At 40.0% G+C, this 13,617-nt stretch overlaps 1 long non-coding RNA gene across 1 annotated transcript; it reads left to right on the forward strand.

Moving 5' to 3' along the window:
* Nucleotides 1-1,030: 1,030 nt before the first annotated feature.
* LOC125894332 (uncharacterized) lies at nt 1,031-2,388 on the forward strand. Its single transcript, XR_007450057.1, has 3 exons — nt 1,031-1,546; nt 2,048-2,211; nt 2,296-2,388. It is a non-coding gene; the product is annotated as an uncharacterized LOC125894332 (long non-coding RNA).
* Nucleotides 2,389-13,617: the final 11,229 nt, after the last annotated feature.

The following is a 13,617-nucleotide window of genomic DNA, read 5'->3' on the forward strand; positions in this document are numbered from 1 at the left end:
AAGTTTGCTTTGTTATTGAACCTTTTACAGCATACTATGTGGAGCATCTGAGGAGTTACCATCTTGTGAAAAAAAATCGGACTGAGTGTCTGTTGGTGAAACCAGAGGATCTCAACGACTACGTGCCACTGATGTAATACTTCATTCAGGGCTGCCTCCTGGTCACTCCCAAGACCTTCTTACTGAAATAAACCTGTTGTAAGTAATTACTTATTAACGCTTGCAGTATTGTATATTGCAGTAGGTCAGTGGTTCTCAAAGTGGGATCCTTGAGAGGGTTCAAGGGAGTCCCCAACTTTTTCTCAAAATTTTACCACTTTTTTTTCTAGAAATTCTATGACTTTTTTCCAGTAACATTATTTTTTTTCCAGAAATTTCTCTAAAATGTTTCCAAAAATTTATGCCATTTTCCCTAATTTGAACGTACATTGACTAAGAAAGTAACGTTATTCAGTCTCAAAACAAATATTTGTTTATCTCTGGTGTTTGTTTCAAAAAATTTTTCAAATGGGGGTCCGTGGTCTAATTTGTATCAGTTTAGGGGTCCTTGATGTAAAAAAGTTTGAGAACCACTGCAGTAGGTCATATTGCAATTTTGATAAAATTTCAATTGTGCAATCTCAAGTCATACACATACATATCTCATACATACTCATATACACTCAGTCCTTTTATTATGGACACCTGTAAAATCTAATGTTTTTTGTTACAACAGCTCTGCCAGAAATTCTGTTTTTGTGATGTTTATTTTATTGAGTCTCGTATGAATTTAATAACATGTTTATTACTGAGGGCATAATTTGAAGCTTTTGTAAGTGTGTTGCTCATTTTGGGCAACTGTTTGTCATTTTGACTAACTGCTAGCTTCAACTGCTCTGACACTGTCAAGATTCAGCTCTTTATCTGTGAATCCAGACAGGACCTTGACGTTTGTGATGTCTACTTACCTGATTGGACAGAGGCAGTAGGGGAGAAGGAGAGAACTTCAAACTGTAGATACAGTAAGGATGAATCTGTGATGGTGATTCCTAAAGGTTTAAAGACTGATATCCTTGACATGCTTGCAGGCAGTATGTCGAAGATTACTGCTTATCCTGAGAGGGACCACTACGAGAGTGTACCCAAAGCACTGGTGGAAAAGCATCTCTGTCTGCCAGAGCCAGGGTCTGAAAAGGGATGGTATTCATGGTTTCACAGCCTGAAATTTAAGCTTGGAAACTACCGACAAAAGTTGAGTGCAGCAGGATGCCCTGAAGTGGTCATAAACAAACGAAAAGGAAGAGGCTCGAAGGGAAAATGTGTCAAGAAGTCCAAGAAGGGTGAGGTGAATTACTGTCCTGATCCACCTGAAGGACAATGTCCTGAAAACATGGAGGAGAAACGCCAGATAATGGAGGCTGAAATGCAAAAATGAGATCCTGATCACCAGCTGTTGGAGAATCTGATGGTTGCCATGTTTTCTCAGCGCAGAATAGAGATCATTGGAGATCAGCCACTCATCACTGAAGTAATTTCCCGATGGCCAGCTCTGTTCCACGAGAGACAGGTATTCACATGACTGCAATTGTATTCCACAAAGAGTTTCCTATTGTCCTCCGGGGTCAAATTAATCCCACTGTTCCTTCCTTCCTTTCTTCCTCCTTTCGTCCCTCCCTCCCTTCCTTCCTTCCTCACTCATTTCCTCCCTCCCTTCCTTACTCCTTTCCTTCCTCCCTTCCTTCTTTCTCCCGCCCTTATTTCCTTTCTTCCTTCCGTCCTCCCTTCTTCCTTCCTCCTCCCTTCCTTCCATACTTCCTTCCTTCCTCACTCATTTCCTCCCTCCCTTCCTTCCTCACTCATTTCCTCCCTTCCTTCCTCCTTTCCTTCCTTCCTCCCTTCCTTCTTTCCTCTGCTCTTCTTTCCTTTCTCCCTCCCTCCCTCCCTTCCTTCCCTTACTCCCCTCCTTTCTTGACCTGAGGACAACAGAAGGGTTTTAATCATGTTATGTCAGACACTGTACTGTGTCCTATTGAGAAATATGTTCAGTATTTTCTGTCTGTCTCCTCAGATTATGTCAGAATTCAAGAGGACTGTCACCGTAGACCTCCTGGAATCTTTTCTTTGAGGACTTGATGGTCTGGTCCCAAGACTGCTGGAAGTGTATAACGCAGCAACCAAGAACCTAGAAAGAAACAGTCACTAAAAGACATTTTGGACTGCCTTGTGAGAGATGTAAGTGGAAGAGGGGGTGACTAGAAAATTAGGCACCATTTGTTGTAACATTTTCATCTTACTGCATGTTTCTTTGTTTTGTAGGACACAAATAAGAGAAGAAGGGCTGCTGCTCTGCTTGGTCTGCCATACTACATATCAGGCGAAGATCCATCAAATGTCATCAGGATGTGTGATGTAAGGATAATTTTTTTCATTTAAAAAATATTTAAATATGGTATGCACTTGAACTGACATTGCTACTTTACGGTGGGACTTTTACGTGGTTAAAATTGGCTAAAATATCTTGTTTTGTTGGCCCCATCTTCAACACTTTACCGATCTGCATCTGTGTTGTAACTATGCTCTGCTTCTCCAAACCTTTAATTTTGATATGGTTTTGTAAAGCTGATGTACTTGAGGATGAAAATGGTCATACGTTATTTCTGCTTTTCAAGGCTCATGCCGAGAACGTGGATGAAGCCATGAAGGGGTTGCAGCTTGGAATCCTGATAGGCTATGAAGGCAAACAAGGGGCCATTCCACACGAGATCTTCAATGTGGCAGTTGTGGTTGAGGAGACCATTGTGCTTCACAACATTAAAGCACACAGCTTTGCCATGCTTATGGGCGTCATCTATTGTGTGAATCTCGAGTATCCAGATGCCATGAAGTATTCCTCTGAGTTTCTTCAGAGAGTGGTAATGAAGATCAAACCAGACCAAGCCTCGGCCTGAGTACATTTGAGAAACAGAATCTTGAGGTACAAACTGTAACATCTGTCGTGTTTTCAACTTCAGTTTCTCATGTGGAAACAAAACCTTCAGGATTGAGCTGAACTTATGTACTGTGAAAAATCATTACTGTCTCAGGTTATTCTTTTTGAGATTGCTAAGGAAAACACACTGATCTTGTCCCACTTCATTATATTGGACTGATAATGAGGGCTAATGACCTCGACTGTTCAGTACAGAATGGCGATGTTAAAATGTGGGGAACTTTGTTTTAAGATGTGATACAAGACTTTCATTTCATTGACATTTCATTTTCTGACAACACAAACCAGCCCCCGAAAGTTATATCTTTTCAGTGGAATAAGATATATAAATTGGAATGTTTGCATTTTTTTGCTCATTGTCACCAGGCAAATTTTGCTGATAATTCTTTTTTTATTCACTGAAGAAAACTTGGAGCTTGACCATCTTCATTTGTTGGACTGACTGAGATGATGGTCTCGGATGTTCTCTGCTCTGGCAGACTTGTTTTATTTAGCATAAAACATGTTTTATGAATGTTAAATGCACTTTGCAAAGTTTCAGTAACCTCAGGATTTAAAGCATTGTCAGTAACCCACTTGATGGTTTCGATTGTTCTGTGCTCTGGCAGATGTTTATTTTTTTTGTTGTCCTCGGGTCAAAATGACCCAATCTATTTTGACTCTAAACTTTCTTCCATCCTTCTTTCCTCCAGCCTCTCTCCTTCCTTCTTCCTTGCATTATTTCCTTCCTTAATGTCTTCCTTCTTTTCTCCCTTTCTCCTTTCCTTCCTTTCTTCTTTGCTTCTTTCCTTCCTTCCTCCTTCCCTTCTTCCTTCCTCACTCATTTCCTTCCCCTCCACCCTTCCTTCTTTCCTCCACCCTTCTTCCCCTTCTTCCTCCCTCCCTTCCTTCCTCCCTCCCTTCCTTAGTCACTCATTTCCTCCCTTCCTTCCCTTAATCCCTTGCTTCATCCTTTCCTTCCTTCACTCCTTCTTTTTTCTTCCTGCCTCCCCTCCTTCATTCTTTCCTTTATTCCCTTCTTCCTTCCCTATTCCTCCTTCCTTCCCTTTTCCTCCTTCCTTCCCTTCCTCCATCCCTTCCTTCCTTCCTTGACAGGAGGGTTGAAGTAAATAAGATGTAGTGCAATTCACATTAAAGTGTGTTATAATATTAAGTATTTAAGCAGCTCAATCTGTTAGACTGATTGTAGTAAGAGCTGATTGGGTCGACTTACTAATTTACTCAATGTTGATTAACATGCATAAATATGGTCTCAGACTGGCTTTTAGGTTTGCCATCTGCCAAAATTGTACGAACCTGTATGTTGGAGTAATTCAAATAAAGGTGTTTGAAATTGAGTTGTAAGTGTATTCAGTGTAATATTTTAGGAAACTGGTGAACTTGCCATTATTAGTCAAGACAGGGGATACAAACTGAAAACATTAGTCTACTTAATTTGCAATTTTAAGTTCAATTGCTGCCTTAAAAACATGAGTTACCGTAACTTGAAAAGGCAATTGGTATGAATATAGTAGTTAGTTAAACTGAAAAATGTGAGTTGAAAGGGTGTGTAATTGTATGTTTCTTTGACAAGACAAAGCAAGTTTTCTCAAATGGATAATGTAATATAGTCAGTAGTTTCAACTCAGAGTATCAGGTTCAAACAATGAAAATTTATGCGTTAACAACTAGTATAACTGAATTTTATGAGTTGAAATAACACATAATTGTAGGTTTCTTTGACAAGAGAAAGTACGTTTTTCTTAATGCATTATGTAACGTATTAAGTTATTTCAACTCAGAGTATCAAGATCAAACAATTAATGATCATTAATTAAGCAACATGTATAACTTATCTTTATTTTACTTATCTTTATTTCCTAAGTTGAAATAAAGCTTTTTTCAAAGTTGAGTTTACTTGTGTTTTTAAGGCAGCAATTGAACTTAATATTTTAAGTTTGACCAGCGTAATCATTTTTACAGTGTACTGGCAGCAGGAGATTGTTCATCTTCTTTCAACTGCTTCATCCTCTTGAGGGTCGCGGGGGGGCTGGAGCCTATCCCAGCTGACATTGGGCGAGAGGCAGGGTACACCCTGGACAGGTCGCCAGACTATCACAGGGCTGACACATAGAGACAGACAACCATTCACGCTCACATTCACACCTACGGACAGTTTAGAGTTATCAATTAACCTAGTCCCCAATCTGCATGTCTTTGGACTGTGGGAGGAAGCCAGAGTGCCCGGAGAGAACCCACGCTGACATGGGGAGAACATGCAAACTCCGCACAGAAGGGCTCCCACGCCCGGGATCGAACCGGCAACCCTCTTGCTGTGAGGCGAGAGTGCTAACCACCACACCACCGTGCCACCCTAGCAGGAGATTGTTGTTTTTCATAATCCTGTATATATCCATGTAAAACAAAAACTAGCATAACAAGAACATTAATTCTTTCTTTTTTCAGCAGAATGCGAAGATTTCTGTCTTTTGTGTAATAACATTGTACGTTTGTAATGATGTTACTGCGCTATGTGCAGTGGGGCCAGAGGAACAATGACTTTTCACTTCAAAAATAAGCATGTCTGAAGAACTAATAATATACATGGTTTAAATAACTTATTGAGTGTTAAAAAATATTTTCTTTATGTTTGTACATTTCAGTTTTTTTTGCATCACTATTTTTACATTTTTATTTAGTAAAATCTGATAAAAAATGTCCAGTCTTTTTATTTTTTTATGATACATTTTCAATACTTTAATTGGTTATTATGGTTAATTGACTTACCTAACATTTTTACATGTGTTAATATCAAGGTTGTACAGATATAAGGGATATGAAGCAATTGAAGATACTCCAAGAAATGACATTACAAATGACAAAAATACCAGTGTAGGTACTGAACCATTTCTGTTGCAGAGTTCAAAGGCTTAAAGCACAGCCATTTTGGTCAGAGACTTTTATATCTATGGACATTCTGTGACTACTCACACTTATTCAAATTGTGGAATGCTCTTCAGAATAATTTACATCCTGAGGAAACGGACATGAATTGTGAATTGGGACATTTTAAAGAGCAAAAGTGAACTTGTCAGTGTTCTCTGGTCAACAGTCTATGTAATGGTGTCACTGTGTCTAACCTAACACAAACATATCTTTTGGATTTTTGTACTGACATTTCTCACTGATTTATCAGTCTGTCCACTTCTCCCAGTCAGGGTCTGCTAAGAACTGTTACTTAACATCAAGTGTATTAGCATGTTGTGCTGATTAGATTTGGCCAATGTAAGTTTAAATCCTCCAAAGTTCTAATGAGAGCTGGGACGATTAGTTGATTAAGTGGATTAGTCAGTTGGCCAAAGTAATTGGCAACAGTTTTGATAATATTATTCAAGTCATTTTCGAACAACAATGCCAAAAATTATTTAGTCCCAGTGTCTCAAATATGAGGATTTGCTACTTTCTGTTTTCCATCATTATAAATTGAACATATTTGGGTTTTGGACTGTGGGTTGGACAAAACAAAACATCTCGAGACGGCTCTTTAGGCTGTGGGAAATTGTTATGAACATTTTTTACTGTTGTGTGACAATTAATAGACAATCGATTGAGAAAATAATCAGATTAATGGACAATGACAAGCAGCTTATTCACCAATTAGACAACACATGCAGCATTTACAAAACATCTACACCAAGATGACGACAAACAGAAACACCAATGCCACACATGCTTCATATTATAATATCTGAATCATGTGATCACAGTAATGGATAGTAGACCTCAGTGACTTCATAAGCTGCAAACAATGGAAACGACAGACCTATCCCAGCTGTGTGCACCACTTTTTAGTGCCCCCTAGAAACAGTTAGCATTGTGTTGTGAGCTTTTTTGTAGCACTTTTTCTAAATGCCGCACACGTCCTTAAATGTATGTTCTCCTGTGTCATCAAGTCAGGAAAGACGTTTTCTAAGTGCTGTGCATGTGTTAGAATTGTTGAAGATGTTTCTTCATTTGTTTGTGTTCTGTCTATTTGCATGTGTTTTCTTAATTTGCAGTGCGTTGACCCCTCTGGGCCACTTTACAAATTCTCTTAACAGATTTTAATTTATACTATACACTTCTCTCATTCTAACGGTATTGATCCTGGTGCCAAGAGAGGAATGGAGGAAATGGTCTTGGGAATCTACATTACCCAACATGATGGAGCAGAGCCCAGCCTGAAAATGTCGGCGTAATTATTTTAAAAGTGCTGTAAGTCTGAAGAAGCTAGTTGCTAAAATGGATGGTCCAAAGGGACCAGACCTGTCTTACTGAGCTGAGATTGGCTGAAGCACATCATGATATTCATCCAGTCCTCGCAAACGAACGTTTGGAGTGGGGGTTGGGGGGGGCGGTGGTGTGCACGAAATCCCACTTAAGGACAGCTGACAGAGGGCCTTTGGCCTTGAGCACAGACCCTGCTGACCTCCCGTCCTCCCTCTGGTCCTGTGGCGGAGGAGCAGAGCACAGCCTGGGCTTGCTGGAGGCAGCTTAGGGGCTGTGGGATATAGCCAGGCAGCTGAGAGATGAGCCAGGGCCCGCAGAGCATGCTGGAGGAGGATTACTGCTCATTGGGATGCAATTTTTCTGGAGCATACATCACAGATGTATTTTCCCAAGCATGGACTGCAGTCATGGACAGCAGTAACAACAAACAGTTCTCATTCCCAGTGGTGAGATACCTAGCTTTGTCATATCCCTCTGAGTCTCAAAGTGATGCACGGGGCACCCTGTAGTGTCTCTATAGACCCTTTTACACAGCCTCTTCAAGATGAGAATTTCATGCCGCTTCACCATTCTGTGTAAGAGGTAAAATCGCAGAATGGGGGGTACAGAGTTTTGTTTCCTTTAAGCTGGCAGGGAAGGTAGTAACAATGCCAAAACAACCACTGTGTAACGGGACAGCCGCAGGACAGGGTCATTGGAAGCACAGGTGTGACATTTGGGTATCTGTTATGCATGAAACCTGCAGCGGTAGACTTAAAATGTAGCTGATATCAGTTAGCAGCTAACTCAAAGAGAAGAACAGTGGCCGAAAATGAATTGGGAAAACAATGAGGTCCTATTGGCGGTCATATTGTAACACATTGTTGATGTTGTTAAAGGGTGACTGTTTGGTCAACAAATCTACTTGGATAAGTTAAGAATAAAAATCATGTTTTGTTTTGGGGTTTTTTTAAAAATAAGGTTTGTTCCATAATGTAAGTGCTTAATGACCGTTTGTAAATATGGTCATGTTACATTAAAACAATAATGACTTTTGTGTTCCCATGGGACACAAACTGCTGTTACCTGAGTTAAAGTTCAGTTTTGTTTGACCCATCCAACTCACTTACCTCCTACTCCACACAGACTTTCTTGCTCTTGCTTAAACTACGATAGCACTTCTTTTTCTTTTCTTTCCTTCTTTCTTTCTTTCTTTCTTTCTTTCTTTCTTTTTTTTTTTCTCGAGTGGTAAAATAAAGCTGTTGCAGTGAGGTTAGTGTAGCAGTTTATGTCTGTAGAAATACAATATCTTTGGGTTTTTAGATGTTTCATTAAACACAAGTTTACAAGACATATGTTTAAAGACAGCTCTTTGAGCTCTTTGTATTTATTGTTGACGTAATCTTATGATGTGTTAAAGACCAAATAATTCTGGCATGGGAGCAGTGCATTAACTTCATCAGTGTTAAATGGAAGAGGGTTAACTGAACAATTGATAGTTTTTTGCAGTTTGATGAGTCACTATCTGTACATTTTTGTCTTTTTATTGTAATTTGTTTTTAGTTCATTTATTTTGAGTGTTTAAAGAGTAAAGTGATGAATGCCTGTATAAAGTATGGAGTTTTGTTAACATTTTTAATGTATTTGCTTCCTTTGTTTCATTGTGAGTCAAGATAAACATGAAGCTTTACTTCTTTGGGCTTTTGCCACATGTTTGGTACATTCCTCACTGACTGCAGTGTTTTTTTAATGAAGTCAGGTGAAGTGACTTACCATAAAACTTGGTGTATAAGTCACATTTTTTTTCCCCTTTTTTTGTCATCTAAAAAGTTGGGTGCGGGTTATAGACCGGTGCGACCTATAGACCAAGGTAAATGCTGACATAGGTAATTTGACCCACAAGATGGCGCTACATTAGGCTGACCAAATGTCCACTTTTGCCTGGACATGTCCACTTTTCACGTCCCATCCGGGGCGTCCGGGGGTCTTTTATAAATTGATGATAATGTCCAGTTTTCTGTGTGTTTGTGTGTGTGTTAGAGTGCGGCACGGGCAGCATGTTTCTGTCCAAACCCGAACCGAGCCCGACATTATTCAATGACCAAAGCACTGAGTTTGTGTCACACAGTGGTTACAGGCTATTTAACAGGCCGGGTGTGCACCGTGGGTGCTCAGCTGCGGAGAGGGAGACCTCCGTGTTTGAGACGGGAGCGGGAGGTGGGAGGTCCGACACTTCTAGCGAGAGGAGAGGGAGAAATAAAACAAAATAAGATAAAATAGGAAAAACCTGTCTCCCTCTTTTATTTTATTTTCAGCGTTTAATCAACGCGGAGGCGGGCGGCCGGAGGTCCGAGACTTCCAGCGAGGAGAGAGGTAGAAACAAACAGCCAATGTGTGTCTGTGTGTGTTATGTTCAGGTGTTGTCACGTAAATAACAGTGCCCAAGCAATAAACAGGACAGACAATAGGATTTTATTTATTTTTATACTATATTTTCACTGAAAGCTGACCAATGTTGTTATACCATAATTTTATTTCCTGAAGAGGTTGTTTGGAAAATTGCAATCTGAAAAGTAACCAAAGCTGCTTTAGAGGTTATTGTGTTTTGAATGTGTTTCAAATTAAAAATAAAGGGAAACAGTGTAGGAATAACTTGTATAACGTTTTTATTAACAAATAGTAATATAAAACCTTGTTTTCCCTGTTTGAGACCTTAAAAAATAGACTGCGATTTATAATCCAGAGTGACTTATATTCCGAGTTTTAAGGTAAGGGTGACGTAACACTGTCATAACTATGACATGACAGGGTCATAAACCTGTCATAAACATTATGTACGTGTCATAAATGTTTATAACTGCTGTCATTAAGTGTCATTTGGTTTTTGTAATGACTAGTTGACATTGTTTGGGTTGTCTTGATTATGACAACTTGACATTAATCAAAGTCACATTACCAGAAGTTACCTTTGTCACGACAAGTTGACATTAAATTTGTTTGGGGTGTCCTTATAATGACAACTTGACATTAACCAGGATGACATTACCAGAAGATGTCTTTGTCATAACGACTTGACATTAACAAAAAAATGTACCTCGTTTTGTCTTTATGACAAGTTGACATAATGATTACTATAATTAGATGTTCAAGGTTACATACCGATTCTAACACTTGGTCAGAAAAATTTCTGGCAGGATACGACACAAAACTGGTTGTCACATAGGCAAGCAGGGGCTATACACAGTACTGAGTCACATTATGAGTTGCTGTGATAAAATTTGCGCAAATTGGATCAGCCTGTGATTTCAATATTTTACTTTGATTTTTGGTGTGATTTTGAATCCAGCCCTCAGTGGGTTGATGATTTTGGTTTCCATTGACCGTGGTTACATAATATTGTTCTCAACAAATTATACAATGTACATCAGTACAGATTTTCAACTTGAATAATTTGTTCATCAAGATCTAAAGTGTGATTTAAATGCCCCCTTAATTTTTTTGAGCTGTGTACTTTGAATTCAGACCATGTGAGGCTTCTTGATATGGTCCCATTGTGTTTTCCAGCTAATACCTCCTAATTATTGTTTTCTGTAGCATTTTTTTTTTCAAGTAAATATTCAGGCAAAGATATAAAAAATTTTAATTTCAGTGTGTTTTCAAACTTGCATGACTCAATGAGAGAAGCACTTACAGTAATTCTGATCATTGGAGAAAAACAATTCAGAGTGTTGCGTTTCAAATGAGAACGTACTGTACATGTACTAAAATTGGAACAAAACCAGCTTTTACCTCTCTTGGTGAAATAAGGTGGATTTCACAGGACCGCAAGGATTTTAATAGTGATCCAAAAATATATGAAGCAAATGGAGTGTATGGGCCTTTTTCACAGCAAACACTTTAATTCGTCAGAAAAAGGGAAAGCACAAGAGTAAAAAAAGATAAAGTGAATAATGGCTGAATTACATTCGCTGCTTCAGTTTCAGGGTCCTGCTAATCTATCCAGGGTCCCCCTTATTGGCTCTCTGCCACACTGCCATTAATGTTTTTAATAACATCTGTGCTTTTCCCACTATGACAACTGAAAATGTCTGTTGCGAAATGGATCCATTAGTGGATGATAACAATATTTCTTTGAGAGAGGAGATTATGAGAGGAGCTGAGTGGTGACTATGGTATGAGTCTGTTGTACTGATGAATTAGCACTGCCGAATGACAACAAGTTACCATGGAGGAAGTGTTGAGTTTGTATTGTCAGCAAATTAAGACAGGATCAGGTCAGAAAACAAGGTGGCTTCTGACTAAAACATGAAGAACTATATAGTTACAAAACAAGTAAAAATAAAGGATCACAGGCGTGTCTCTGATAAAGCATGTTCTACATGAAGGCCTTGTTCTTTCTGCAGTTAAGGTGATTGACACAACATGAATAATATGGGATCTGCAACACTACCAGGAATGAAATAATCTCATAAACCTGAAATATGACTCATTCGATGCAAAGACAGTATCTTATTGAAACTGAAATTGAATTGACATTGGCGCGGCAGTAGCTCAGTCCATAGGGACTTGGGTTGGGAACCGGAGGGTTGCCTGTTCGAGTCCGGACCAAAATATGGAGCGTGGACTAGTGGCTGGAGAGGTGCCAGTTCACCTCCTGGGCACTGCCAAGGTGCTCTTGAGCAAGGCACTGAACACCCCAGCTGCTCAGGGCGCCTCACCAAGGGCAGCCCCCTCACTCTGACATCTCTCCACTTTGTGCATGTATAGGTCCTGTTTGTGCATGTGTGTATTTCGGACCTGTGTGTAATTGACAAGCAAGAGTGAAAACATTGAATTTCCCCTCAGGGGGATTAATAAAGTAAATAAAAAGTACTGTAAATGTTATGGAACTCTTTGGCTCAGTGTAAAGACAATGACATGTAACATGAAAAATACAGAATGGCTGTTTTTTATCTGTTGGAGGGAGATGGTTGTCCAAACTGTGGCTCGTGGGGAAGCGCTGCAGGAGGAGTAATAATGTAATGTAATAAGTCTCTGTTGAAATATTGGCTGATGTCCAGAGAGGCAACATCAGTTGTTGAAACACAGATGGGATTAATGATATATCAATACCCTCTCTCCATTCATGTGCGTCAAGACTCACTCATCTCTCAATCTGCACAGATTTGTTTAGCAGTAGATCATGGCTGCACAGTGTCTGACTAAACACCATCCATCAATGTGAAGACAGGCAGAGAGGAAAGTTTCTCAGGAGTTGACAGGTCTTTTTCTTTACTTCATGATATAAATTATTTGCCCTATATCATTATTGTAAAAATACCAGTATATCTTTAATTGCCTCAGTATACTCTGTGCAAGTAGATATATTGATAGTCAATAGTCTTCCTAGGATCATTGGGTTTTTTGGGTCTTTTAACACTATACACACTCCTCATGGTGACCCATTTGATGCTGATCTTGAGGATTTCTCTTCCTCCTTCTCTCCCTCACTCCTTCAATGCCCAACGAACCGAAGTCTCTGCACAGGGTCCAGGGTGCAAAGCCTCTGCATTCAGCCTCAACCGGGAGACACCTTGCTGTCCATCCAGCTTGCTGACAACCAATGAGCAGCCCCTCCTACTTGGCAAGCTTCATTTCAAAGGCCTCTTCCTAAGGGACTGTTAGCCCCAACAGAACTTGTTTGGTGGACTCGGAAAGGAGAGCAATATCTGGTCTCAAGCTGTGAGTGACAATGTGGTTGGGGAACTTGCCACTAGAGCCTTGCGCGGGACTGTTTTCCTCAACCCGCTCCTGCCCGCTCCCGCTGAATTTCTGACCATTACCGCCCACAACCGCAACGTGTGTATTACACTCCCGCCCGCTCCCGCAATGTGTATATCCACTCCCGCCCGCACCCGCAAAACTCTGAGAATTTATGCCCCCACAATAATAGAGATGCATTGATTTTGTGTCTTCTCCCGTTCCGCAGGAGAAAACACGTCATTTTATAGGCTATTAATAAAGAGATTCATGGGGTTGTTTGATTCGTTTCCCTGGCCTGCATGTCTTTTGACGCACTGGTCAGGAATAGTGCTCCTATTTCGTTGTTTTCATTTAGTTTTTAATGAAATAAAGGCTGTTTCATATTCTATTCTCCTCCTCTGTATTTTATTTATTTTTCTACCTTTAAATGCAGTGATTGAGGTTAAGGCAGGCCTGGCGCCAGAATGAAATTACTGAGGGGGCAGTTAAAAATTACGAGGGGGGGAAATCTTTATTATGCAACATAGGTTCACAGTGAGTTATAAAGAGCATGTAGCTGTGCGTAATTGTCGCGCGTAATGACAGCTCGTCGCCGGTGAAACACAATAAACTGCACATCTTCTTTCATGTTTGTCTCTCTGTTCCCCCCGCAGCAAAGTCCAAACCGCCCGCTCCCGCAA

The sequence above is a fragment of the Epinephelus fuscoguttatus genome, linkage group LG9 (genome assembly GCF_011397635.1).
Source record: "Epinephelus fuscoguttatus linkage group LG9, E.fuscoguttatus.final_Chr_v1".
Lineage (NCBI taxonomy): Eukaryota > Metazoa > Chordata > Actinopteri > Perciformes > Serranidae > Epinephelus > Epinephelus fuscoguttatus.